General features: G+C 45.5%; 11 non-coding genes across 11 annotated transcripts; all 11 read right to left on the bottom strand.

Annotated features, from left to right (window-relative positions):
• Positions 1–1042: 1042 nt before the first annotated feature.
• LOC130307636 (U2 spliceosomal RNA) lies at positions 1043–1233 on the bottom strand. The gene has a single exon (XR_008856799.1). It is a non-coding gene; the product is annotated as a U2 spliceosomal RNA (small nuclear RNA).
• Positions 1234–3319: 2086 nt separating this feature from the next.
• On the bottom strand, positions 3320–3510 carry LOC130307635 (U2 spliceosomal RNA). Its single transcript, XR_008856798.1, has one exon. It is a non-coding gene; the product is annotated as a U2 spliceosomal RNA (small nuclear RNA).
• A 2088-nt stretch (positions 3511–5598) lies between these two features.
• On the bottom strand, positions 5599–5789 carry LOC130307789 (U2 spliceosomal RNA). Its single transcript, XR_008856947.1, has one exon. It is a non-coding gene; the product is annotated as a U2 spliceosomal RNA (small nuclear RNA).
• A 2077-nt stretch (positions 5790–7866) lies between these two features.
• On the bottom strand, positions 7867–8057 carry LOC130307788 (U2 spliceosomal RNA). Its single transcript, XR_008856946.1, has one exon. It is a non-coding gene; the product is annotated as a U2 spliceosomal RNA (small nuclear RNA).
• Positions 8058–10145: 2088 nt separating this feature from the next.
• On the bottom strand, positions 10146–10336 carry LOC130307634 (U2 spliceosomal RNA). Its single transcript, XR_008856797.1, has one exon. It is a non-coding gene; the product is annotated as a U2 spliceosomal RNA (small nuclear RNA).
• A 2088-nt stretch (positions 10337–12424) lies between these two features.
• Positions 12425–12615, bottom strand: LOC130307633 (U2 spliceosomal RNA). Its single transcript, XR_008856796.1, has one exon. It is a non-coding gene; the product is annotated as a U2 spliceosomal RNA (small nuclear RNA).
• A 2086-nt stretch (positions 12616–14701) lies between these two features.
• Positions 14702–14892, bottom strand: LOC130307632 (U2 spliceosomal RNA). The gene has a single exon (XR_008856795.1). It is a non-coding gene; the product is annotated as a U2 spliceosomal RNA (small nuclear RNA).
• Positions 14893–16976: 2084 nt separating this feature from the next.
• On the bottom strand, positions 16977–17167 carry LOC130307860 (U2 spliceosomal RNA). The gene has a single exon (XR_008857001.1). It is a non-coding gene; the product is annotated as a U2 spliceosomal RNA (small nuclear RNA).
• A 2082-nt stretch (positions 17168–19249) lies between these two features.
• LOC130307859 (U2 spliceosomal RNA) lies at positions 19250–19440 on the bottom strand. The gene has a single exon (XR_008857000.1). It is a non-coding gene; the product is annotated as a U2 spliceosomal RNA (small nuclear RNA).
• Positions 19441–21538: 2098 nt separating this feature from the next.
• Positions 21539–21729, bottom strand: LOC130307858 (U2 spliceosomal RNA). The gene has a single exon (XR_008856999.1). It is a non-coding gene; the product is annotated as a U2 spliceosomal RNA (small nuclear RNA).
• Positions 21730–23813: 2084 nt separating this feature from the next.
• Positions 23814–24004, bottom strand: LOC130307857 (U2 spliceosomal RNA). The gene has a single exon (XR_008856998.1). It is a non-coding gene; the product is annotated as a U2 spliceosomal RNA (small nuclear RNA).
• Between the last annotated feature and the right edge of the window lie 844 nt (positions 24005–24848).

The raw sequence follows: 24848 nt of genomic DNA, 5'->3' as shown, positions 1-24848 counted from the left end.
TTCTTCTTTTTTTTCGTCTAATGCATACCCCATCAGTGCAGCAATGCTTATTCAATACCGCCAGCAGATGGAGACACTGGGGGATAATTTTCTAAGGATTTATACTGATTTTTCCTGTCTGAATTTGTCGCACAGAAAGTTGCAGGCCAAATATGTGTGACATTTCTGCGACTTTAGCTTCTAGAGCATTTTTACAACATTATACATAGGTGCTGAATACATAAAAAGCGACTGTTCAGCGACAGACAAGTCGCATCGGCTGAAAGTAGGCCAGAATGTCAGTCCATGTTGGAGCAGGTTTAGATACAGTCTAAAGCATAGATCTCAAAGTCTGTGCACAGAATTTAGCAAGGGCCTCGCACCTTCTGATGCATCAGGTAGGTGCACTATAGCATAGCCTAACCCTCTGTACTTTGGTCTATATTGATGCGGGACATAGACAGCCAGCTGATGACCAATCCATTAGTGCAATGGATGGCTGGAAGCATTTGTCTTTGCCTTTGCAATACCACAGAAGCAATGCATGGTCAATGTACAGCAATGACACACCTGTGTGAACAGCCAGGAGACCCCCCCATGTTATGTTACATAGTTACATAGTTAGTACGGTCGAAAAAAGACATATGTCCATCAAGTTCAACCAGGGAATTAAGGGGTAGGGGTGTGGCGCGATATTGGGGAAGGGATGAGATTTTATATTTCTTCATAAGCATTAATCTTATTTTGTCAATTAGGAACATTCAGCACCCACCCGCTATCAAGGCAGCTGCCTATCATGTCATGCCCTACCTGCACAGGTGTGCTGGCTACTCAAATGATCCAATTAAGGAGGCCATTTAGTCAGCAGCAGCAGAAGTCCTGTGCCTGGACGCTCCAACAGCGGCCAGACACAAGCAGAAGCAGCAGAAGCAGCAGCAGCACCACCTTTTGTTTTTTGGCTGCAGCAGCAGCAGCAGCAGCAAGGCCCACAGGGCTGGCTAGCTGGCTAGCCAGCAAGCAGGTAGCAATGAAAGTAGGAATCTTTCTTTTTAACCCTGTAAGGGGGTGGTGCACTGTACCCGAAGATACTGCCATATCGGGTCAATGCATAGGGCGACGGAAGCAAGCTTCGAAATCGGCCCCCGTTCTCAAAAATCCATTTAATATATGGTCCCCAGATAGGGGACGTATCAGATATTAAACTGATAAGAACAGATACTACACTTGATCTTAGCCAAAAGGCCGAGAAGCGATAACCGTGAAAGGGGCGGGCCCAACAAGGTCCCCTTCATGGGCACTATCACTGCTTGCTGTCAGGGAGGCTGCCAGACAATTTTCCATGCACACTCTGGGCTGGGGGGCAGTCAACCACCAGTACACACAGCAGAACCTAAACCCATACCATTATTGCTAAGCAGCAAGACAGGGGCCCATTGCACTCCCACGGGGCCTTTTTAAATGCAATCCATAACCCGGATTTGCCAGGAACCCTTCTTACTCCTCCTACTTGCATGTGACACTGGGCTTAGGATCTGCATAGGAAACACACACACAAGCACACACCTACCTTTGTTGCCTGCAGATGCCTCCTTGGCTGTCCCCAAACGGTATCAAACCAACACCCACGGGAAGCTGTAAGCATAGAGGACATGCCTGCACCCCATTGGACTTACCTGTGTGGGTTAAATCCGGGTTATTTGACAACCTATGGCGGTGATGGTTCTGCTCAGGCAGAGCAGTGCTGATGCTCCTCATAAAGCTGTCGCTGCTGTGAAGGTTCTAGGTGACATCACAATCCCTATGGTTACATACACAACAAAGCTGGGTTGTTGTTGTTTACACTCTGCAAGGCCTGTGGAAGTGAGTGACATCATAGCACTGTAGTTCTGAGGGTTCTAGATGGATGCAACAATCTCCTGTTGCTTCTATGAAGGCCATAATAGACGACATCACCAAACAGCTCCATAGTCACATACACAGCAAAGGAGAGATGTTGTTTACACCTAGTGATGTCAGTGGTATTGAGTGACATCACAGCACAGTGCTAAGGCTCCTGGGCCTGGACACAGCAGCGGCTGCAATATCTCAACGGAGAATACGTTTATATATATGTGTGTGTGTGCGCGTATATATATATATATATATATATATATATATATATATATATATATTTCTCCGCCGAAATCACTTTTAAACCCATTTCCACCTTTTTTTCCCTTCTCTTCCTCTTACTTTTTTTTCACGTTTTTTTACGTTTTTCTCCTTTTCGCCTCTTTTCTGGGCGTATTATTCTTCTTTTTCTTCTTTTTTTTCGTCTAATGCATACCCCATCAGTGCAGCAATGCTTATTCAATACCGCCAGCAGATGGAGACACTGGGGGATAATTTTCTAAGGATTTATACTGATTTTTCCTGTCTGAATTTGTCGCACAGAAAGTTGCAGGCCAAATATGTGTGACATTTCTGCGACTTTAGCTTCTAGAGCATTTTTACAACATTATACATAGGTGCTGAATACATAAAAAGCGACTGTTCAGCGACAGACAAGTCGCATCGGCTGAAAGTAGGCCAGAATGTCAGTCCATGTTGGAGCAGGTTTAGATACAGTCTAAAGCATAGATCTCAAAGTCTGTGCACAGAATTTAGCAAGGGCCTCGCACCTTCTGATGCATCAGGTAGGTGCACTATAGCATAGCCTAACCCTCTGTACTTTGGTCTATATTGATGCGGGACATAGACAGCCAGCTGATGACCAATCCATTAGTGCAATGGATGGCTGGAAGCATTTGTCTTTGCCTTTGCAATACCACAGAAGCAATGCATGGTCAATGTACAGCAATGACACACCTGTGTGAACAGCCAGGAGACCCCCCCATGTTATGTTACATAGTTACATAGTTAGTACGGTCGAAAAAAGACATATGTCCATCAAGTTCAACCAGGGAATTAAGGGGTAGGGGTGTGGCGCGATATTGGGGAAGGGATGAGATTTTATATTTCTTCATAAGCATTAATCTTATTTTGTCAATTAGGAACATTCAGCACCCACCCGCTATCAAGGCAGCTGCCTATCATGTCATGCCCTACCTGCACAGGTGTGCTGGCTACTCAAATGATCCAATTAAGGAGGCCATTTAGTCAGCAGCAGCAGAAGTCCTGTGCCTGGACGCTCCAACAGCGGCCAGACACAAGCAGAAGCAGCAGAAGCAGCAGCAGCACCACCTTTTGTTTTTTGGCTGCAGCAGCAGCAGCAGCAGCAAGGCCCACAGGGCTGGCTAGCTGGCTAGCCAGCAAGCAGGTAGCAATGAAAGTAGGAATCTTTCTTTTTAACCCTGTAAGGGGGTGGTGCACTGTACCCGAAGATACTGCCATATCGGGTCAATGCATAGGGCGACGGAAGCAAGCTTCGAAATCGGCCCCCGTTCTCAAAAATCCATTTAATATATGGTCCCCAGATAGGGGACGTATCAGATATTAAACTGATAAGAACAGATACTACACTTGATCTTAGCCAAAAGGCCGAGAAGCGATAACCGTGAAAGGGGCGGGCCCAACAAGGTCCCCTTCATGGGCACTATCACTGCTTGCTGTCAGGGAGGCTGCCAGACAATTTTCCATGCACACTCTGGGCTGGGGGGCAGTCAACCACCAGTACACACAGCAGAACCTAAACCCATACCATTATTGCTAAGCAGCAAGACAGGGGCCCATTGCACTCCCACGGGGCCTTTTTAAATGCAATCCATAACCCGGATTTGCCAGGAACCCTTCTTACTCCTCCTACTTGCATGTGACACTGGGCTTAGGATCTGCATAGGAAACACACACACAAGCACACACCTACCTTTGTTGCCTGCAGATGCCTCCTTGGCTGTCCCCAAACGGTATCAAACCAACACCCACGGGAAGCTGTAAGCATAGAGGACATGCCTGCACCCCATTGGACTTACCTGTGTGGGTTAAATCCGGGTTATTTGACAACCTATGGCGGTGATGGTTCTGCTCAGGCAGAGCAGTGCTGATGCTCCTCATAAAGCTGTCGCTGCTGTGAAGGTTCTAGGTGACATCACAATCCCTATGGTTACATACACAACAAAGCTGGGTTGTTGTTGTTTACACTCTGCAAGGCCTGTGGAAGTGAGTGACATCATAGCACTGTAGTTCTGAGGGTTCTAGATGGATGCAACAATCTCCTGTTGCTTCTATGAAGGCCATAATAGACGACATCACCAAACAGCTCCATAGTCACATACACAGCAAAGGAGAGATGTTGTTTACACCTAGTGATGTCAGTGGTATTGAGTGACATCACAGCACAGTGCTAAGGCTCCTGGGCCTGGACACAGCAGCGGCTGCAATATCTCAACGGAGAATACGTTTATATATATGTGTGTGTGTGCGCGTATATATATATATATATATATATATATATATATATATATATATATATTTCTCCGCCGAAATCACTTTTAAACCCATTTCCACCTTTTTTTCCCTTCTCTTCCTCTTACTTTTTTTTCACGTTTTTTTACGTTTTTCTCCTTTTCGCCTCTTTTCTGGGCGTATTATTCTTCTTTTTCTTCTTTTTTTTCGTCTAATGCATACCCCATCAGTGCAGCAATGCTTATTCAATACCGCCAGCAGATGGAGACACTGGGGGATAATTTTCTAAGGATTTATACTGATTTTTCCTGTCTGAATTTGTCGCACAGAAAGTTGCAGGCCAAATATGTGTGACATTTCTGCGACTTTAGCTTCTAGAGCATTTTTACAACATTATACATAGGTGCTGAATACATAAAAAGCGACTGTTCAGCGACAGACAAGTCGCATCGGCTGAAAGTAGGCCAGAATGTCAGTCCATGTTGGAGCAGGTTTAGATACAGTCTAAAGCATAGATCTCAAAGTCTGTGCACAGAATTTAGCAAGGGCCTCGCACCTTCTGATGCATCAGGTAGGTGCACTATAGCATAGCCTAACCCTCTGTACTTTGGTCTATATTGATGCGGGACATAGACAGCCAGCTGATGACCAATCCATTAGTGCAATGGATGGCTGGAAGCATTTGTCTTTGCCTTTGCAATACCACAGAAGCAATGCATGGTCAATGTACAGCAATGACACACCTGTGTGAACAGCCAGGAGACCCCCCCATGTTATGTTACATAGTTACATAGTTAGTACGGTCGAAAAAAGACATATGTCCATCAAGTTCAACCAGGGAATTAAGGGGTAGGGGTGTGGCGCGATATTGGGGAAGGGATGAGATTTTATATTTCTTCATAAGCATTAATCTTATTTTGTCAATTAGGAACATTCAGCACCCACCCGCTATCAAGGCAGCTGCCTATCATGTCATGCCCTACCTGCACAGGTGTGCTGGCTACTCAAATGATCCAATTAAGGAGGCCATTTAGTCAGCAGCAGCAGAAGTCCTGTGCCTGGACGCTCCAACAGCGGCCAGACACAAGCAGAAGCAGCAGAAGCAGCAGCAGCACCACCTTTTGTTTTTTGGCTGCAGCAGCAGCAGCAGCAGCAAGGCCCACAGGGCTGGCTAGCTGGCTAGCCAGCAAGCAGGTAGCAATGAAAGTAGGAATCTTTCTTTTTAACCCTGTAAGGGGGTGGTGCACTGTACCAGAAGATACTGCCATATCGGGTCAATGCATAGGGCGACGGAAGCAAGCTTCGAAATCGGCCCCCGTTCTCAAAAATCCATTTAATATATGGTCCCCAGATAGGGGACGTATCAGATATTAAACTGATAAGAACAGATACTACACTTGATCTTAGCCAAAAGGCCGAGAAGCGATAACCGTGAAAGGGGCGGGCCCAACAAGGTCCCCTTCATGGGCACTATCACTGCTTGCTGTCAGGGAGGCTGCCAGACAATTTTCCATGCACACTCTGGGCTGGGGGGCAGTCAACCACCAGTACACACAGCAGAACCTAAACCCATACCATTATTGCTAAGCAGCAAGACAGGGGCCCATTGCACTCCCACGGGGCCTTTTTAAATGCAATCCATAACCCGGATTTGCCAGGAACCCTTCTTACTCCTCCTACTTGCATGTGACACTGGGCTTAGGATCTGCATAGGAAACACACACACAAGCACACACCTACCTTTGTTGCCTGCAGATGCCTCCTTGGCTGTCCCCAAACGGTATCAAACCAACACCCACGGGAAGCTGTAAGCATAGAGGACATGCCTGCACCCCATTGGACTTACCTGTGTGGGTTAAATCCGGGTTATTTGACAACCTATGGCGGTGATGGTTCTGCTCAGGCAGAGCAGTGCTGATGCTCCTCATAAAGCTGTCGCTGCTGTGAAGGTTCTAGGTGACATCACAATCCCTATGGTTACATACACAACAAAGCTGGGTTGTTGTTGTTTACACTCTATATATATAAATATATATTATATATATATATTATATATATATATATATATATATATATATATATATATATATATATATATATATATATATATATATATATATATATATATATATATATATATATATATATATATATATATATATATATATATATATATATATATATATATATATATATATATATATATATATATATATATAATATATATATATATATATATATATATATATATATATATATATATATATATATATATATATATATATATATATATATATATATATATATATATATATATATATATATATATATATATATATATATTTCTCCATCCGAAATCACTTTTAAACCCATTTCCACCTTTTTTTCCCTTCTCTTCCTCTTACTTTTTTTTCACGTTTTTTTACGTTTTTCTCCTTTTCGCCTCTTTTCTGGGCGTATTATTCTTCTTTTTCTTCTTTTTTTTCGTCTAATGCATACCCCATCAGTGCAGCAATGCTTATTCAATACCGCCAGCAGATGGAGACACTGGGGGATAATTTTCTAAGGATTTATACTGATTTTTCCTGTCTGAATTTGTCGCACAGAAAGTTGCAGGCCAAATATGTGTGACATTTCTGCGACTTTAGCTTCTAGAGCATTTTTACAACATTATACATAGGTGCTGAATACATAAAAAGCGACTGTTCAGCGACAGACAAGTCGCATCGGCTGAAAGTAGGCCAGAATGTCAGTCCATGTTGGAGCAGGTTTAGATACAGTCTAAAGCATAGATCTCAAAGTCTGTGCACAGAATTTAGCAAGGGCCTCGCACCTTCTGATGCATCAGGTAGGTGCACTATAGCATAGCCTAACCCTCTGTACTTTGGTCTATATTGATGCGGGACATAGACAGCCAGCTGATGACCAATCCATTAGTGCAATGGATGGCTGGAAGCATTTGTCTTTGCCTTTGCAATACCACAGAAGCAATGCATGGTCAATGTACAGCAATGACACACCTGTGTGAACAGCCAGGAGACCCCCCCATGTTATGTTACATAGTTACATAGTTAGTACGGTCGAAAAAAGACATATGTCCATCAAGTTCAACCAGGGAATTAAGGGGTAGGGGTGTGGCGCGATATTGGGGAAGGGATGAGATTTTATATTTCTTCATAAGCATTAATCTTATTTTGTCAATTAGGAACATTCAGCACCCACCCGCTATCAAGGCAGCTGCCTATCATGTCATGCCCTACCTGCACAGGTGTGCTGGCTACTCAAATGATCCAATTAAGGAGGCCATTTAGTCAGCAGCAGCAGAAGTCCTGTGCCTGGACGCTCCAACAGCGGCCAGACACAAGCAGAAGCAGCAGTAGCACCACCTTTTGTTTTTTGACTGCAGCAGCAGCAGCAGCAGCAAGGCCCACAGGGCTGGCTAGCTGGCTAGCCAGCAAGCAGGTAGCAATGAAAGTAGGAATCTTTCTTTTTAACCCTGTAAGGGGGTGGTGCACTGTACCAGAAGATACTGCCATATCGGGTCAATGCATAGGGCGACGGAAGCAAGCTTCGAAATCGGCCCCCGTTCTCAAAAATCCATTTAATATATGGTCCCCAGATAGGGGACGTATCAGATATTAAACTGATAAGAACAGATACTACACTTGATCTTAGCCAAAAGGCCGAGAAGCGATAACCGTGAAAGGGGCGGGCCCAACAAGGTCCCCTTCATGGGCACTATCACTGCTTGCTGTCAGGGAGGCTGCCAGACAATTTTCCATGCACACTCTGGGCTGGGGGGCAGTCAACCACCAGTACACACAGCAGAACCTAAACCCATACCATTATTGCTAAGCAGCAAGACAGGGGCCCATTGCACTCCCACGGGGCCTTTTTAAATGCAATCCATAACCCGGATTTGCCAGGAACCCTTCTTACTCCTCCTACTTGCATGTGACACTGGGCTTAGGATCTGCATAGGAAACACACACACAAGCACACACCTACCTTTGTTGCCTGCAGATGCCTCCTTGGCTGTCCCCAAACGGTATCAAACCAACACCCACGGGAAGCTGTAAGCATAGAGGACATGCCTGCACCCCATTGGACTTACCTGTGTGGGTTAAATCCGGGTTATTTGACAACCTATGGCGGTGATGGTTCTGCTCAGGCAGAGCAGTGCTGATGCTCCTCATAAAGCTGTCGCTGCTGTGAAGGTTCTAGGTGACATCACAATCCCTATGGTTACATACACAACAAAGCTGGGTTGTTGTTGTTTACACTCTGCAAGGCCTGTGGAAGTGAGTGACATCATAGCACTGTAGTTCTGAGGGTTCTAGATGGATGCAACAATCTCCTGTTGCTTCTATGAAGGCCATAATAGACGACATCACCAAACAGCTCCATAGTCACATACACAGCAAAGGAGAGATGTTGTTTACACCTAGTGATGTCAGTGGTATTGAGTGACATCACAGCACAGTGCTAAGGCTCCTGGGCCTGGACACAGCAGCGGCTGCAATATCTCAACGGAGAATACGTTTATATATATGTGTGTGTGTGCGCGTATATATATATATATATATATATATATATATATATATATATATATATTTCTCCGCCGAAATCACTTTTAAACCCATTTCCACCTTTTTTTCCCTTCTCTTCCTCTTACTTTTTTTTCACGTTTTTTTACGTTTTTCTCCTTTTCGCCTCTTTTCTGGGCGTATTATTCTTCTTTTTCTTCTTTTTTTTCGTCTAATGCATACCCCATCAGTGCAGCAATGCTTATTCAATACCGCCAGCAGATGGAGACACTGGGGGATAATTTTCTAAGGATTTATACTGATTTTTCCTGTCTGAATTTGTCGCACAGAAAGTTGCAGGCCAAATATGTGTGACATTTCTGCGACTTTAGCTTCTAGAGCATTTTTACAACATTATACATAGGTGCTGAATACATAAAAAGCGACTGTTCAGCGACAGACAAGTCGCATCGGCTGAAAGTAGGCCAGAATGTCAGTCCATGTTGGAGCAGGTTTAGATACAGTCTAAAGCATAGATCTCAAAGTCTGTGCACAGAATTTAGCAAGGGCCTCGCACCTTCTGATGCATCAGGTAGGTGCACTATAGCATAGCCTAACCCTCTGTACTTTGGTCTATATTGATGCGGGACATAGACAGCCAGCTGATGACCAATCCATTAGTGCAATGGATGGCTGGAAGCATTTGTCTTTGCCTTTGCAATACCACAGAAGCAATGCATGGTCAATGTACAGCAATGACACACCTGTGTGAACAGCCAGGAGACCCCCCCATGTTATGTTACATAGTTACATAGTTAGTACGGTCGAAAAAAGACATATGTCCATCAAGTTCAACCAGGGAATTAAGGGGTAGGGGTGTGGCGCGATATTGGGGAAGGGATGAGATTTTATATTTCTTCATAAGCATTAATCTTATTTTGTCAATTAGGAACATTCAGCACCCACCCGCTATCAAGGCAGCTGCCTATCATGTCATGCCCTACCTGCACAGGTGTGCTGGCTACTCAAATGATCCAATTAAGGAGGCCATTTAGTCAGCAGCAGCAGAAGTCCTGTGCCTGGACGCTCCAACAGCGGCCAGACACAAGCAGAAGCAGCAGAAGCAGCAGCAGCACCACCTTTTGTTTTTTGGCTGCAGCAGCAGCAGCAGCAGCAAGGCCCACAGGGCTGGCTAGCTGGCTAGCCAGCAAGCAGGTAGCAATGAAAGTAGGAATCTTTCTTTTTAACCCTGTAAGGGGGTGGTGCACTGTACCCGAAGATACTGCCATATCGGGTCAATGCATAGGGCGACGGAAGCAAGCTTCGAAATCGGCCCCCGTTCTCAAAAATCCATTTAATATATGGTCCCCAGATAGGGGACGTATCAGATATTAAACTGATAAGAACAGATACTACACTTGATCTTAGCCAAAAGGCCGAGAAGCGATAACCGTGAAAGGGGCGGGCCCAACAAGGTCCCCTTCATGGGCACTATCACTGCTTGCTGTCAGGGAGGCTGCCAGACAATTTTCCATGCACACTCTGGGCTGGGGGGCAGTCAACCACCAGTACACACAGCAGAACCTAAACCCATACCATTATTGCTAAGCAGCAAGACAGGGGCCCATTGCACTCCCACGGGGCCTTTTTAAATGCAATCCATAACCCGGATTTGCCAGGAACCCTTCTTACTCCTCCTACTTGCATGTGACACTGGGCTTAGGATCTGCATAGGAAACACACACACAAGCACACACCTACCTTTGTTGCCTGCAGATGCCTCCTTGGCTGTCCCCAAACGGTATCAAACCAACACCCACGGGAAGCTGTAAGCATAGAGGACATGCCTGCACCCCATTGGACTTACCTGTGTGGGTTAAATCCGGGTTATTTGACAACCTATGGCGGTGATGGTTCTGCTCAGGCAGAGCAGTGCTGATGCTCCTCATAAAGCTGTCGCTGCTGTGAAGGTTCTAGGTGACATCACAATCCCTATGGTTACATACACAACAAAGCTGGGTTGTTGTTGTTTACACTCTGCAAGGCCTGTGGAAGTGAGTGACATCATAGCACTGTAGTTCTGAGGGTTCTAGATGGATGCAACAATCTCCTGTTGCTTCTATGAAGGCCATAATAGACGACATCACCAAACAGCTCCATAGTCACATACACAGCAAAGGAGAGATGTTGTTTACACCTAGTGATGTCAGTGGTATTGAGTGACATCACAGCACAGTGCTAAGGCTCCTGGGCCTGGACACAGCAGCGGCTGCAATATCTCAACGGAGAATACGTTTATATATATGTGTGTGTGTGCGCGTATATATATATATATATATATATATATATATATATATATATATATATTTCTCCGCCGAAATCACTTTTAAACCCATTTCCACCTTTTTTTCCCTTCTCTTCCTCTTACTTTTTTTTCACGTTTTTTTACGTTTTTCTCCTTTTCGCCTCTTTTCTGGGCGTATTATTCTTCTTTTTCTTCTTTTTTTTCGTCTAATGCATACCCCATCAGTGCAGCAATGCTTATTCAATACCGCCAGCAGATGGAGACACTGGGGGATAATTTTCTAAGGATTTATACTGATTTTTCCTGTCTGAATTTGTCGCACAGAAAGTTGCAGGCCAAATATGTGTGACATTTCTGCGACTTTAGCTTCTAGAGCATTTTTACAACATTATACATAGGTGCTGAATACATAAAAAGCGACTGTTCAGCGACAGACAAGTCGCATCGGCTGAAAGTAGGCCAGAATGTCAGTCCATGTTGGAGCAGGTTTAGATACAGTCTAAAGCATAGATCTCAAAGTCTGTGCACAGAATTTAGCAAGGGCCTCGCACCTTCTGATGCATCAGGTAGGTGCACTATAGCATAGCCTAACCCTCTGTACTTTGGTCTATATTGATGCGGGACATAGACAGCCAGCTGATGACCAATCCATTAGTGCAATGGATGGCTGGAAGCATTTGTCTTTGCCTTTGCAATACCACAGAAGCAATGCATGGTCAATGTACAGCAATGACACACCTGTGTGAACAGCCAGGAGACCCCCCCATGTTATGTTACATAGTTACATAGTTAGTACGGTCGAAAAAAGACATATGTCCATCAAGTTCAACCAGGGAATTAAGGGGTAGGGGTGTGGCGCGATATTGGGGAAGGGATGAGATTTTATATTTCTTCATAAGCATTAATCTTATTTTGTCAATTAGGAACATTCAGCACCCACCCGCTATCAAGGCAGCTGCCTATCATGTCATGCCCTACCTGCACAGGTGTGCTGGCTACTCAAATGATCCAATTAAGGAGGCCATTTAGTCAGCAGCAGCAGAAGTCCTGTGCCTGGACGCTCCAACAGCGGCCAGACACAAGCAGAAGCAGCAGAAGCAGCAGCAGCACCACCTTTTGTTTTTTGGCTGCAGCAGCAGCAGCAGCAGCAAGGCCCACAGGGCTGGCTAGCTGGCTAGCCAGCAAGCAGGTAGCAATGAAAGTAGGAATCTTTCTTTTTAACCCTGTAAGGGGGTGGTGCACTGTACCCGAAGATACTGCCATATCGGGTCAATGCATAGGGCGACGGAAGCAAGCTTCGAAATCGGCCCCCGTTCTCAAAAATCCATTTAATATATGGTCCCCAGATAGGGGACGTATCAGATATTAAACTGATAAGAACAGATACTACACTTGATCTTAGCCAAAAGGCCGAGAAGCGATAACCGTGAAAGGGGCGGGCCCAACAAGGTCCCCTTCATGGGCACTATCACTGCTTGCTGTCAGGGAGGCTGCCAGACAATTTTCCATGCACACTCTGGGCTGGGGGGCAGTCAACCACCAGTACACACAGCAGAACCTAAACCCATACCATTATTGCTAAGCAGCAAGACAGGGGCCCATTGCACTCCCACGGGGCCTTTTTAAATGCAATCCATAACCCGGATTTGCCAGGAACCCTTCTTACTCCTCCTACTTGCATGTGACACTGGGCTTAGGATCTGCATAGGAAACACACACACAAGCACACACCTACCTTTGTTGCCTGCAGATGCCTCCTTGGCTGTCCCCAAACGGTATCAAACCAACACCCACGGGAAGCTGTAAGCATAGAGGACATGCCTGCACCCCATTGGACTTACCTGTGTGGGTTAAATCCGGGTTATTTGACAACCTATGGCGGTGATGGTTCTGCTCAGGCAGAGCAGTGCTGATGCTCCTCATAAAGCTGTCGCTGCTGTGAAGGTTCTAGGTGACATCACAATCCCTATGGTTACATACACAACAAAGCTGGGTTGTTGTTGTTTACACTCTGCAAGGCCTGTGGAAGTGAGTGACATCATAGCACTGTAGTTCTGAGGGTTCTAGATGGATGCAACAATCTCCTGTTGCTTCTATGAAGGCCATAATAGACGACATCACCAAACAGCTCCATAGTCACATACACAGCAAAGGAGAGATGTTGTTTACACCTAGTGATGTCAGTGGTATTGAGTGACATCACAGCACAGTGCTAAGGCTCCTGGGCCTGGACACAGCAGCGGCTGCAATATCTCAACGGAGAATACGTTTATATCTATGTGTGTGTGTGCGCATATATATATATATATATATATATATATATATATATATATATATATTTCTCCGCCGAAATCACTTTTAAACCCATTTCCACCTTTTTTTCCCTTCTCTTCCTCTTACTTTTTTTTCACGTTTTTTTACGTTTTTCTCCTTTTCGCCTCTTTTCTGGGCGTATTATTCTTCTTTTTCTTCTTTTTTTTCGTCTAATGCATACCCCATCAGTGCAGCAATGCTTATTCAATACCGCCAGCAGATGGAGACACTGGGGGATAATTTTCTAAGGATTTATACTGATTTTTCCTGTCTGAATTTGTCGCACAGAAAGTTGCAGGCCAAATATGTGTGACATTTCTGCGACTTTAGCTTCTAGAGCATTTTTACAACATTATACATAGGTGCTGAATACATAAAAAGCGACTGTTCAGCGACAGACAAGTCGCATCGGCTGAAAGTAGGCCAGAATGTCAGTCCATGTTGGAGCAGGTTTAGATACAGTCTAAAGCATAGATCTCAAAGTCTGTGCACAGAATTTAGCAAGGGCCTCGCACCTTCTGATGCATCAGGTAGGTGCACTATAGCATAGCCTAACCCTCTGTACTTTGGTCTATATTGATGCGGGACATAGACAGCCAGCTGATGACCAATCCATTAGTGCAATGGATGGCTGGAAGCATTTGTCTTTGCCTTTGCAATACCACAGAAGCAATGCATGGTCAATGTACAGCAATGACACACCTGTGTGAACAGCCAGGAGACCCCCCCATGTTATGTTACATAGTTACATAGTTAGTACGGTCGAAAAAAGACATATGTCCATCAAGTTCAACCAGGGAATTAAGGGGTAGGGGTGTGGCGCGATATTGGGGAAGGGATGAGATTTTATATTTCTTCATAAGCATTAATCTTATTTTGTCAATTAGGAACATTCAGCACCCACCCGCTATCAAGGCAGCTGCCTATCATGTCATGCCCTACCTGCACAGGTGTGCTGGCTACTCAAATGATCCAATTAAGGAGGCCATTTAGTCAGCAGCAGCAGAAGTCCTGTGCCTGGACGCTCCAACAGTGGCCAGACACAAGCAGAAGCAGCAGAAGCAGCAGCAGCACCACCTTTTGTTTTTTGGCTGCAGCAGCAGCAGCAGCAGCAAGGCCCACAGGGCTGGCTAGCTGGCTAGCCAGCAAGCAGGTAGCAATGAAAGTAGGAATCTTTCTTTTTAACCCTGTAAGGGGGTGGTGCACTGTACCCGAAGATACTGCCATATCGGGTCAATGCATAGGGCGACGGAAGCAAGCTTCGAAATCGGCCCCCGTTCTCAAAAATCCATTTAATATATGGTCCCCAGATAGGGGACGTATCAGATATTAAACTGATAAGAACAGATACTACACTTGATCTTAGCCAAAAGGCCGAGAAGCGATAACCGTGAAAGGGGCGGGCCCAACAAGGTCCCCTTCATGGGCACTATCACTGCTTGCTGTCAGGGAGGCTGCCAGACAATTTTCCATGCACACTCTGGGCTGGGGGGCAGTCAACCACCAGTACACACAGCAGAACCTAAACCCATACCATTATTGCTAAGCAGCAAGACAGGGGCCCATTGCACTCCCACGGGGCCTTTTTAAATGCAATCCATAACCCGGATTTGCCAGGAACCCTTCTTACTCCTCCTACTTGCATGTGACACTGGGCTTAGGATCTGCATAGGAAACACACACACAAGCACACACCTACCTTTGTTGCCTGCAGATGCCTCCTTGGCTGTCCCCAAACGGTATCAAACCAACACCCACGGGAAGCTGTAAGCATAGAGGACATGCCTGCACCCCATTGGACTTACCTGTGTGGGTTAAATCCGGGTTATTTGACAACCTATGGCGGTGATGGTTCTGCTCAGGCAGAGCAGTGCTGATGCTCCTCATAAAGCTGTCGCTGCTGTGAAGGTTCTAGGTGACATCACAATCCCTATGGTTACATACACAACAAAGCTGGGTTGTTGTTGTTTACACTCTGCAAGGCCTGTGGAAGTGAGTGACATCATAGCACTGTAGTTCTGAGGGTTCTAGATGGATGCAACAATCTCCTGTTGCTTCTATGAAGGCCATAATAGACGACATCACCAAACAGCTCCATAGTCACATACACAGCAAAGGAGAGATGTTGTTTACACCTAGTGATGTCAGTGGTATTGAGTGACATCACAGCACAGTGCTAAGGCTCCTGGGCCTGGACACAGCAGCGGCTGCAATATCTCAACGGAGAATACGTTTATATATATGTGTGTGTGTGCGCGTATATATATATATATATATATATATATATATATATATATATATTTCTCCGCCGAAATCACTTTTAAACCCATTTCCACCTTTTTTTCCCTTCTCTTCCTCTTACTTTTTTTTCACGTTTTTTTACGTTTTTCTCCTTTTCGCCTCTTTTCTGGGCGTATTATTCTTCTTTTTCTTCTTTTTTTTCGTCTAATGCATACCCCATCAGTGCAGCAATGCTTATTCAATACCGCCAGCAGATGGAGACACTGGGGGATAATTTTCTAAGGATTTATACTGATTTTTCCTGTCTGAATTTGTCGCACAGAAAGTTGCAGGCCAAATATGTGTGACATTTCTGCGACTTTAGCTTCTAGAGCATTTTTACAACATTATACATAGGTGCTGAATACATAAAAAGCGACTGTTCAGCGACAGACAAGTCGCATCGGCTGAAAGTAGGCCAGAATGTCAGTCCATGTTGGAGCAGGTTTAGATACAGTCTAAAGCATAGATCTCAAAGTCTGTGCACAGAATTTAGCAAGGGCCTCGCACCTTCTGATGCATCAGGTAGGTGCACTATAGCATAGCCTAACCCTCTGTACTTTGGTCTATATTGATGCGGGACATAGACAGCCAGCTGATGACCAATCCATTAGTGCAATGGATGGCTGGAAGCATTTGTCTTTGCCTTTGCAATACCACAGAAGCAATGCATGGTCAATGTACAGCAATGACACACCTGTGTGAACAGCCAGGAGACCCCCCCATGTTATGTTACATAGTTACATAGTTAGTACGGTCGAAAAAAGACATATGTCCATCAAGTTCAACCAGGGAATTAAGGGGTAGGGGTGTGGCGCGATATTGGGGAAGGGATGAGATTTTATATTTCTTCATAAGCATTAATCTTATTTTGTCAATTAGGAACATTCAGCACCCACCCGCTATCAAGGCAGCTGCCTATCATGTCATGCCCTACCTGCACAGGTGTGCTGGCTACTCAAATGATCCAATTAAGGAGGCCATTTAGTCAGCAGCAGCAGAAGTCCTGTGCCTGGACGCTCCAACAGCGGCCAGACACAAGCAGAAGCAGCAGAAGCAGCAGCAGCACCACCTTTTGTTTTTTGGCTGCAGCAGCAGCAGCAGCAGCAAGGCCCACAGGGCTGGCTAGCTGGCTAGCCAGCAAGCAGGTAGCAATGAAAGTAGGAATCTTTCTTTTTAACCCTGTAAGGGGGTGGTGCACTGTACCCGAAGATACTGCCATATCGGGTCAATGCATAGGGCGACGGAAGCAAGCTTCGAAATCGGCCCCCGTTCTCAAAAATCCATTTAATATATGGTCCCCAGATAGGGGACGTATCAGATATTAAACTGATAAGAACAGATACTACACTTGATCTTAGCCAAAAGGCCGAGAAGCGATAACCGTGAAAGGGGCGGGCCCAACAAGGTCCCCTTCATGGGCACTATCACTGCTTGCTGTCAGGGAGGCTGCCAGACAATTTTCCATGCACACTCTGGGCTGGGGGGCAGTCAACCACCAGTACACACAGCAGAACCTAAACCCATACCATTATTGCTAAGCAGCAAGACAGGGGCCCATTGCACTCCCACGGGGCCTTTTTAAATGCAATCCATAACCCGGATTTGCCAGGAACCCTTCTTACTCCTCCTACTTGCATGTGACACTGGGCTTAGGATCTGCATAGGAAACACACACACAAGCACACACCTACCTTTGTTGCCTGCAGATGCCTCCTTGGCTGTCCCCAAACGGTATCAAACCAACACCCACGGGAAGCTGTAAGCATAGAGGACATGCCTGCACCCCATTGGACTTACCTGTGTGGGTTAAATCCGGGTTATTTGACAACCTATGGCGGTGATGGTTCTGCTCAGGCAGAGCAGTGCTGATGCTCCTCATAAAGCTGTCGCTGCTGTGAAGGTTCTAGGTGACATCACAATCCCTATGGTTACATACACAACAAAGCTGGGTTGTTGTTGTTTACACTCTGCAAGGCCTGTGGAAGTGAGTGACATCATAGCACTGTAGTTCTGAGGGTTCTAGATGGATGCAACAATCTCCTGTTGCTTCTATGAAGGCCATAATAGACGACATCACCAAACAGCTCCATAGTCACATACACAGCAAAGGAGAGATGTTGTTTACACCTAGTGATGTCAGTGGTATTGAGTGACATCACAGCACAGTGCTAAGGCTCCTGGGCCTGGACACAGCAGCGGCTGCAATATCTCAACGGAGAATACGTTTATATATATGTGTGTGTGTGCGCGTATATATATATATATATATATATATATATATATATATATATTTCTCCGCCGAAATCACTTTTAAACCCATTTCCACCTTTTTTTCCCTTCTCTTCCTCTTACTTTTTTTTCACGTTTTTTTACGTTTTTCTCCTTTTCGCCTCTTTTCTGGGCGTATTATTCTTCTTTTTCTTCTTTTTTTTCGTCTAATGCATACCCCATCAGTGCAGCAATGCTTATTCAATACCGCCAGCAGATGGAGACACTGGGGGATAATTTTCTAAGGATTTATACTGATTTTTCCTGTCTGAATTTGTCGCACAGAAAGTTGCAGGCCAAATATGTGTGACATTTCTGCGACTTTAGCTTCTAGAGCATTTTTACAACATTATACATAGGTGCTGAATACATAAAAAGCGACTGTTCAGCGACAGACAAGTCGCATCGGCTGAAAGTAGGCCAGAATGTCAGTCCATGTTGGAGCAGGTTTAGATACAGTCTAAAGCATAGATCTCAAAGTCTGTGCACAGAATTTAGCAAGGGCCTCGCACCTTCTGATGCATCAGGTAGGTGCACTATAGCATAGCCTAACCCTCTGTACTTTGGTCTATATTGATGCGGGACATAGACAGCCAGCTGATGACCAATCCATTAGTGCAATGGATGGCTGGAAGCATTTGTCTTTGCCTTTGCAATACCACAGAAGCAATGCATGGTCAATGTACAGCAATGACACACCTGTGTGAACAGCCAGGAGACCCCCCCATGTTATGTTACATAGTTACATAGTTAGTACGGTCGAAAAAAGACATATGTCCATCAAGTTCAACCAGGGAATTAAGGGGTAGGGGTGTGGCGCGATATTGGGGAAGGGATGAGATTTTATATTTCTTCATAAGCATTAATCTTATTTTGTCAATTAGGAACATTCAGCACCCACCCGCTATCAAGGCAGCTGCCTATCATGTCATGCCCTACCTGCACAGGTGTGCTGGCTACTCAAATGATCCAATTAAGGAGGCCATTTAGTCAGCAGCAGCAGAAGTCCTGTGCCTGGACGCTCCAACAGCGGCCAGACACAAGCAGAAGCAGCAGAAGCAGCAGCAGCACCACCTTTTGTTTTTTGGCTGCAGCAGCAGCAGCAGCAGCAAGGCCCACAGGGCTGGCTAGCTGGCTAGCCAGCAAGCAGGTAGCAATGAAAGTAGGAATCTTTCTTTTTAACCCTGTAAGGGGGTGGTGCACTGTACCCGAAGATACTGCCATATCGGGTCAATGCATAGGGCGACGGAAGCAAGCTTCGAAATCGGCCCCCGTTCTCAAAAATCCATTTAATATATGGTCCCCAGATAGGGGACGTATCAGATATTAAACTGATAAGAACAGATACTACACTTGATCTTAGCCAAAAGGCCGAGAAGCGATAACCGTGAAAGGGGCGGGCCCAACAAGGTCCCCTTCATGGGCACTATCACTGCTTGCTGTCAGGGAGGCTGCCAGACAATTTTCCATGCACACTCTGGGCTGGGGGGCAGTCAACCACCAGTACACACAGCAGAACCTAAACCCATACCATTATTGCTAAGCAGCAAGACAGGGGCCCATTGCACTCCCACGGGGCCTTTTTAAATGCAATCCATAACCCGGATTTGCCAGGAACCCTTCTTACTCCTCCTACTTGCATGTGACACTGGGCTTAGGATCTGCATAGGAAACACACACACAAGCACACACCTACCTTTGTTGCCTGCAGATGCCTCCTTGGCTGTCCCCAAACGGTATCAAACCAACACCCACGGGAAGCTGTAAGCATAGAGGACATGCCTGCACCCCATTGGACTTACCTGTGTGGGTTAAATCCGGGTTATTTGACAACCTATGGCGGTGATGGTTCTGCTCAGGCAGAGCAGTGCTGATGCTCCTCATAAAGCTGTCGCTGCTGTGAAGGTTCTAGGTGACATCACAATCCCTATGGTTACATACACAACAAAGCTGGGTTGTTGTTGTTTACACTCTGCAAGGCCTGTGGAAGTGAGTGACATCATAGCACTGTAGTTCTGAGGGTTCTAGATGGATGCAACAATCTCCTGTTGCTTCTATGAAGGCCATAATAGACGACATCACCAAACAGCTCCATAGTCACATACACAGCAAAGGAGAGATGTTGTTTACACCTAGTGATGTCAGTGGTATTGAGTGACATCACAGCACAGTGCTAAGGCTCCTGGGCCTGGACACAGCAGCGGCTGCAATATCTCAACGGAGAATACGTTTATATATATGTGTGTGTGTGCGCGTATATATATATATATATATATATATATATATATATATATATATATATATATATATATTTCTCCGCCGAAATCACTTTTAAACCCATTTCCACCTTTTTTTCCCTTCTCTTCCTCTTACTTTTTTTTCACGTTTTTTTACGTTTTTCTCCTTTTCGCCTCTTTTCTGGGCGTATTATTCTTCTTTTTCTTCTTTTTTTTCGTCTAATGCATACCCCATCAGTGCAGCAATGCTTATTCAATACCGCCAGCAGATGGAGACACTGGGGGATAATTTTCTAAGGATTTATACTGATTTTTCCTGTCTGAATTTGTCGCACAGAAAGTTGCAGGCCAAATATGTGTGACATTTCTGCGACTTTAGCTTCTAGAGCATTTTTACAACATTATACATAGGTGCTGAATACATAAAAAGCGACTGTTCAGCGACAGACAAGTCGCATCGGCTGAAAGTAGGCCAGAATGTCAGTCCATGTTGGAGCAGGTTTAGATACAGTCTAAAGCATAGATCTCAAAGTCTGTGCACAGAATTTAGCAAGGGCCTCGCACCTTCTGATGCATCAGGTAGGTGCACTATAGCATAGCCTAACCCTCTGTACTTTGGTCTATATTGATGCGGGACATAGACAGCCAGCTGATGACCAATCCATTAGTGCAATGGATGGCTGGAAGCATTTGTCTTTGCCTTTGCAATACCACAGAAGCAATGCATGGTCAATGTACAGCAATGACACACCTGTGTGAACAGCCAGGAGACCCCCCCATGTTATGTTACATAGTTACATAGTTAGTACGGTCGAAAAAAGACATATGTCCATCAAGTTCAACCAGGGAATTAAGGGGTAGGGGTGTGGCGCGATATTGGGGAAGGGATGAGATTTTATATTTCTTCATAAGCATTAATCTTATTTTGTCAATTAGGAACATTCAGCACCCACCCGCTATCAAGGCAGCTGCCTATCATGTCATGCCCTACCTGCACAGGTGTGCTGGCTACTCAAATGATCCAATTAAGGAGGCCATTTAGTCAGCAGCAGCAGAAGTCCTGTGCCTGGACGCTCCAACAGCGGCCAGACACAAGCAGAAGCAGCAGAAGCAGCAGCAGCACCACCTTTTGTTTTTTGGCTGCAGCAGCAGCAGCAGCAGCAAGGCCCACAGGGCTGGCTAGCTGGCTAGCCAGCAAGCAGGTAGCAATGAAAGTAGGAATCTTTCTTTTTAACCCTGTAAGGGGGTGGTGCACTGTACCCGAAGATACTGCCATATCGGGTCAATGCATAGGGCGACGGAAGCAAGCTTCGAAATCGGCCCCCGTTCTCAAAAATCCATTTAATATATGGTCCCCAGATAGGGGACGTATCAGATATTAAACTGATAAGAACAGATACTACACTTGATCTTAGCCAAAAGGCCGAGAAGCGATAACCGTGAAAGGGGCGGGCCCAACAAGGTCCCCTTCATGGGCACTATCACTGCTTGCTGTCAGGGAGGCTGCCAGACAATTTTCCATGCACACTCTGGGCTGGGGGGCAGTCAACCACCAGTACACACAGCAGAACCTAAACCCATACCATTATTGCTAAGCAGCAAGACAGGGGCCCATTGCACTCCCACGGGGCCTTTTTAAATGCAATCCATAACCCGGATTTGCCAGGAACCCTTCTTACTCCTCCTACTTGCATGTGACACTGGGCTTAGGATCTGCATAGGAAACACACACACAAGCACACACCTACCTTTGTTGCCTGCAGATGCCTCCTTGGCTGTCCCCAAACGGTATCAAACCAACACCCACGGGAAGCTGTAAGCATAGAGGACATGCCTGCACCCCATTGGACTTACCTGTGTGGGTTAAATCCGGGTTATTTGACAACCTATGGCGGTGATGGTTCTGCTCAGGCAGAGCAGTGCTGATGCTCCTCATAAAGCTGTCGCTGCTGTGAAGGTTCTAGGTGACATCACAATCCCTATGGTTACATACACAACAAAGCTGGGTTGTTGTTGTTTACACTCTGCAAGGCCTGTGGAAGTGAGTGACATCATAGCACTGTAGTTCTGAGGGTTCTAGATGGATGCAACAATCTCCTGTTGCTTCTATGAAGGCCATAATAGACGACATCACCAAACAGCTCCATAGTCACATACACAGCAAAGGAGAGATGTTGTTTACACCTAGTGATGTCAGTGGTATTGAGTGACATCACAGCACAGTGCTAAGGCTCCTGGGCCTGGACACAGCAGCGGCTGCAATATCTCAACGGAGAATACGTTTATATATATGTGTGTGTGTGCGCGTATATATATATATATATATATATATATATATATATATATATATTTCTCCGCCGAAATCACTTTTAAACCCATTTCCACCTTTTTTTCCCTTCTCTTCCTCTTACTTTTTTTTCACGTTTTTTTACGTTTTTCTCCTTTTCGCCTCTTTTCTGGGCGTATTATTCTTCTTTTTCTTCTTTTTTTTCGTCTAATGCATACCCCATCAGTGCAGCAATGCTTATTCAATACCGCCAGCAGATGGAGACACTGGGGGATAATTTTCTAAGGATTTATACTGATTTTTCCTGTCTGAATTTGTCGCACAGAAAGTTGCAGGCCAAATATGTGTGACATTTCTGCGACTTTAGCTTCTAGAGCATTTTTACAACATTATACATAGGTGCTGAATACATAAAAAGCGACTGTTCAGCGACAGACAAGTCGCATCGGCTGAAAGTAGGCCAGAATGTCAGTCCATGTTGGAGCAGGTTTAGATACAGTCTAAAGCATAGATCTCAAAGTCTGTGCACAGAATTTAGCAAGGGCCTCGCACCTTCTGATGCATCAGGTAGGTGCACTATAGCATAGCCTAACCCTCTGTACTTTGGTCTATATTGATGCGGGACATAGACAGCCAGCTGATGACCAATCCATTAGTGCAATGGATGGCTGGAAGCATTTGTCTTTGCCTTTGCAATACCACAGAAGCAATGCATGGTCAATGTACAGCAATGACACACCTGTGTGAACAGCCAGGAGACCCCCCCATGTTATGTTACATAGTTACATAGTTAGTACGGTCGAAAAAAGACATATGTCCATCAAGTTCAACCAGGGAATTAAGGGGTAGGGGTGTGGCGCGATATTGGGGAAGGGATGAGATTTTATATTTCTTCATAAGCATTAATCTTATTTTGTCAATTAGGAACATTCAGCACCCACCCGCTATCAAGGCAGCTGCCTATCATGTCATGCCCTACCTGCACAGGTGTGCTGGCTACTCAAATGATCCAATTAAGGAGGCCATTTAGTCAGCAGCAGCAGAAGTCCTGTGCCTGGACGCTCCAACAGCGGCCAGACACAAGCAGAAGCAGCAGAAGCAGCAGCAGCACCACCTTTTGTTTTTTGGCTGCAGCAGCAGCAGCAGCAGCAAGGCCCACAGGGCTGGCTAGCTGGCTAGCCAGCAAGCAGGTAGCAATGAAAGTAGGAATCTTTCTTTTTAACCCTGTAAGGGGGTGGTGCACTGTACCCGAAGATACTGCCATATCGGGTCAATGCATAGGGCGACGGAAGCAAGCTTCGAAATCGGCCCCCGTTCTCAAAAATCCATTTAATATATGGTCCCCAGATAGGGGACGTATCAGATATTAAACTGATAAGAACAGATACTACACTTGATCTTAGCCAAAAGGCCGAGAAGCGATAACCGTGAAAGGGGCGGGCCCAACAAGGTCCCCTTCATGGGCACTATCACTGCTTGCTGTCAGGGAGGCTGCCAGACAATTTTCCATGCACACTCTGGGCTGGGGGGCAGTCAACCACCAGTACACACAGCAGAACCTAAACCCATACCATTATTGCTAAGCAGCAAGACAGGGGCCCATTGCACTCCCACGGGGCCTTTTTAAATGCAATCCATAACCCGGATTTGCCAGGAACCCTTCTTACTCCTCCTACTTGCATGTGACACTGGGCTTAGGATCTGCATAGGAAACACACACACAAGCACACACCTACCTTTGTTGCCTGCAGATGCCTCCTTGGCTGTCCCCAAACGGTATCAAACCAACACCCACGGGAAGCTGTAAGCATAGAGGACATGCCTGCACCCCATTGGACTTACCTGTGTGGGTTAAATCCGGGTTATTTGACAACCTATGGCGGTGATGGTTCTGCTCAGGCAGAGCAGTGCTGATGCTCCTCATAAAGCTGTCGCTGCTGTGAAGGTTCTAGGTGACATCACAATCCCTATGGTTACATACACAACAAAGCTGGGTTGTTGTTGTTTACACTCTGCAAGGCCTGTGGAAGTGAGTGACATCATAGCACTGTAGTTCTGAGGGTTCTAGATGGATGCAACAATCTCCTGTTGCTTCTATGAAGGCCATAATAGACGACATCACCAAACAGCTCCATAGTCACATACACAGCAAAGGAGAGATGTTGTTTACACCTAGTGATGTCAGTGGTATTGAGTGACATCACAGCACAGTGCTAAGGCTCCTGGGCCTGGACACAGCAGCGGCTGCAATATCTCAACGGAGAATA

This window comes from Hyla sarda, unplaced genomic scaffold (assembly GCF_029499605.1).
Source record: "Hyla sarda isolate aHylSar1 unplaced genomic scaffold, aHylSar1.hap1 scaffold_144, whole genome shotgun sequence".
Lineage (NCBI taxonomy): Eukaryota > Metazoa > Chordata > Amphibia > Anura > Hylidae > Hyla > Hyla sarda.
Note: the sequence above shows the minus strand (reverse complement) of the source record. Positions and strands in the feature narration are given on the sequence as shown.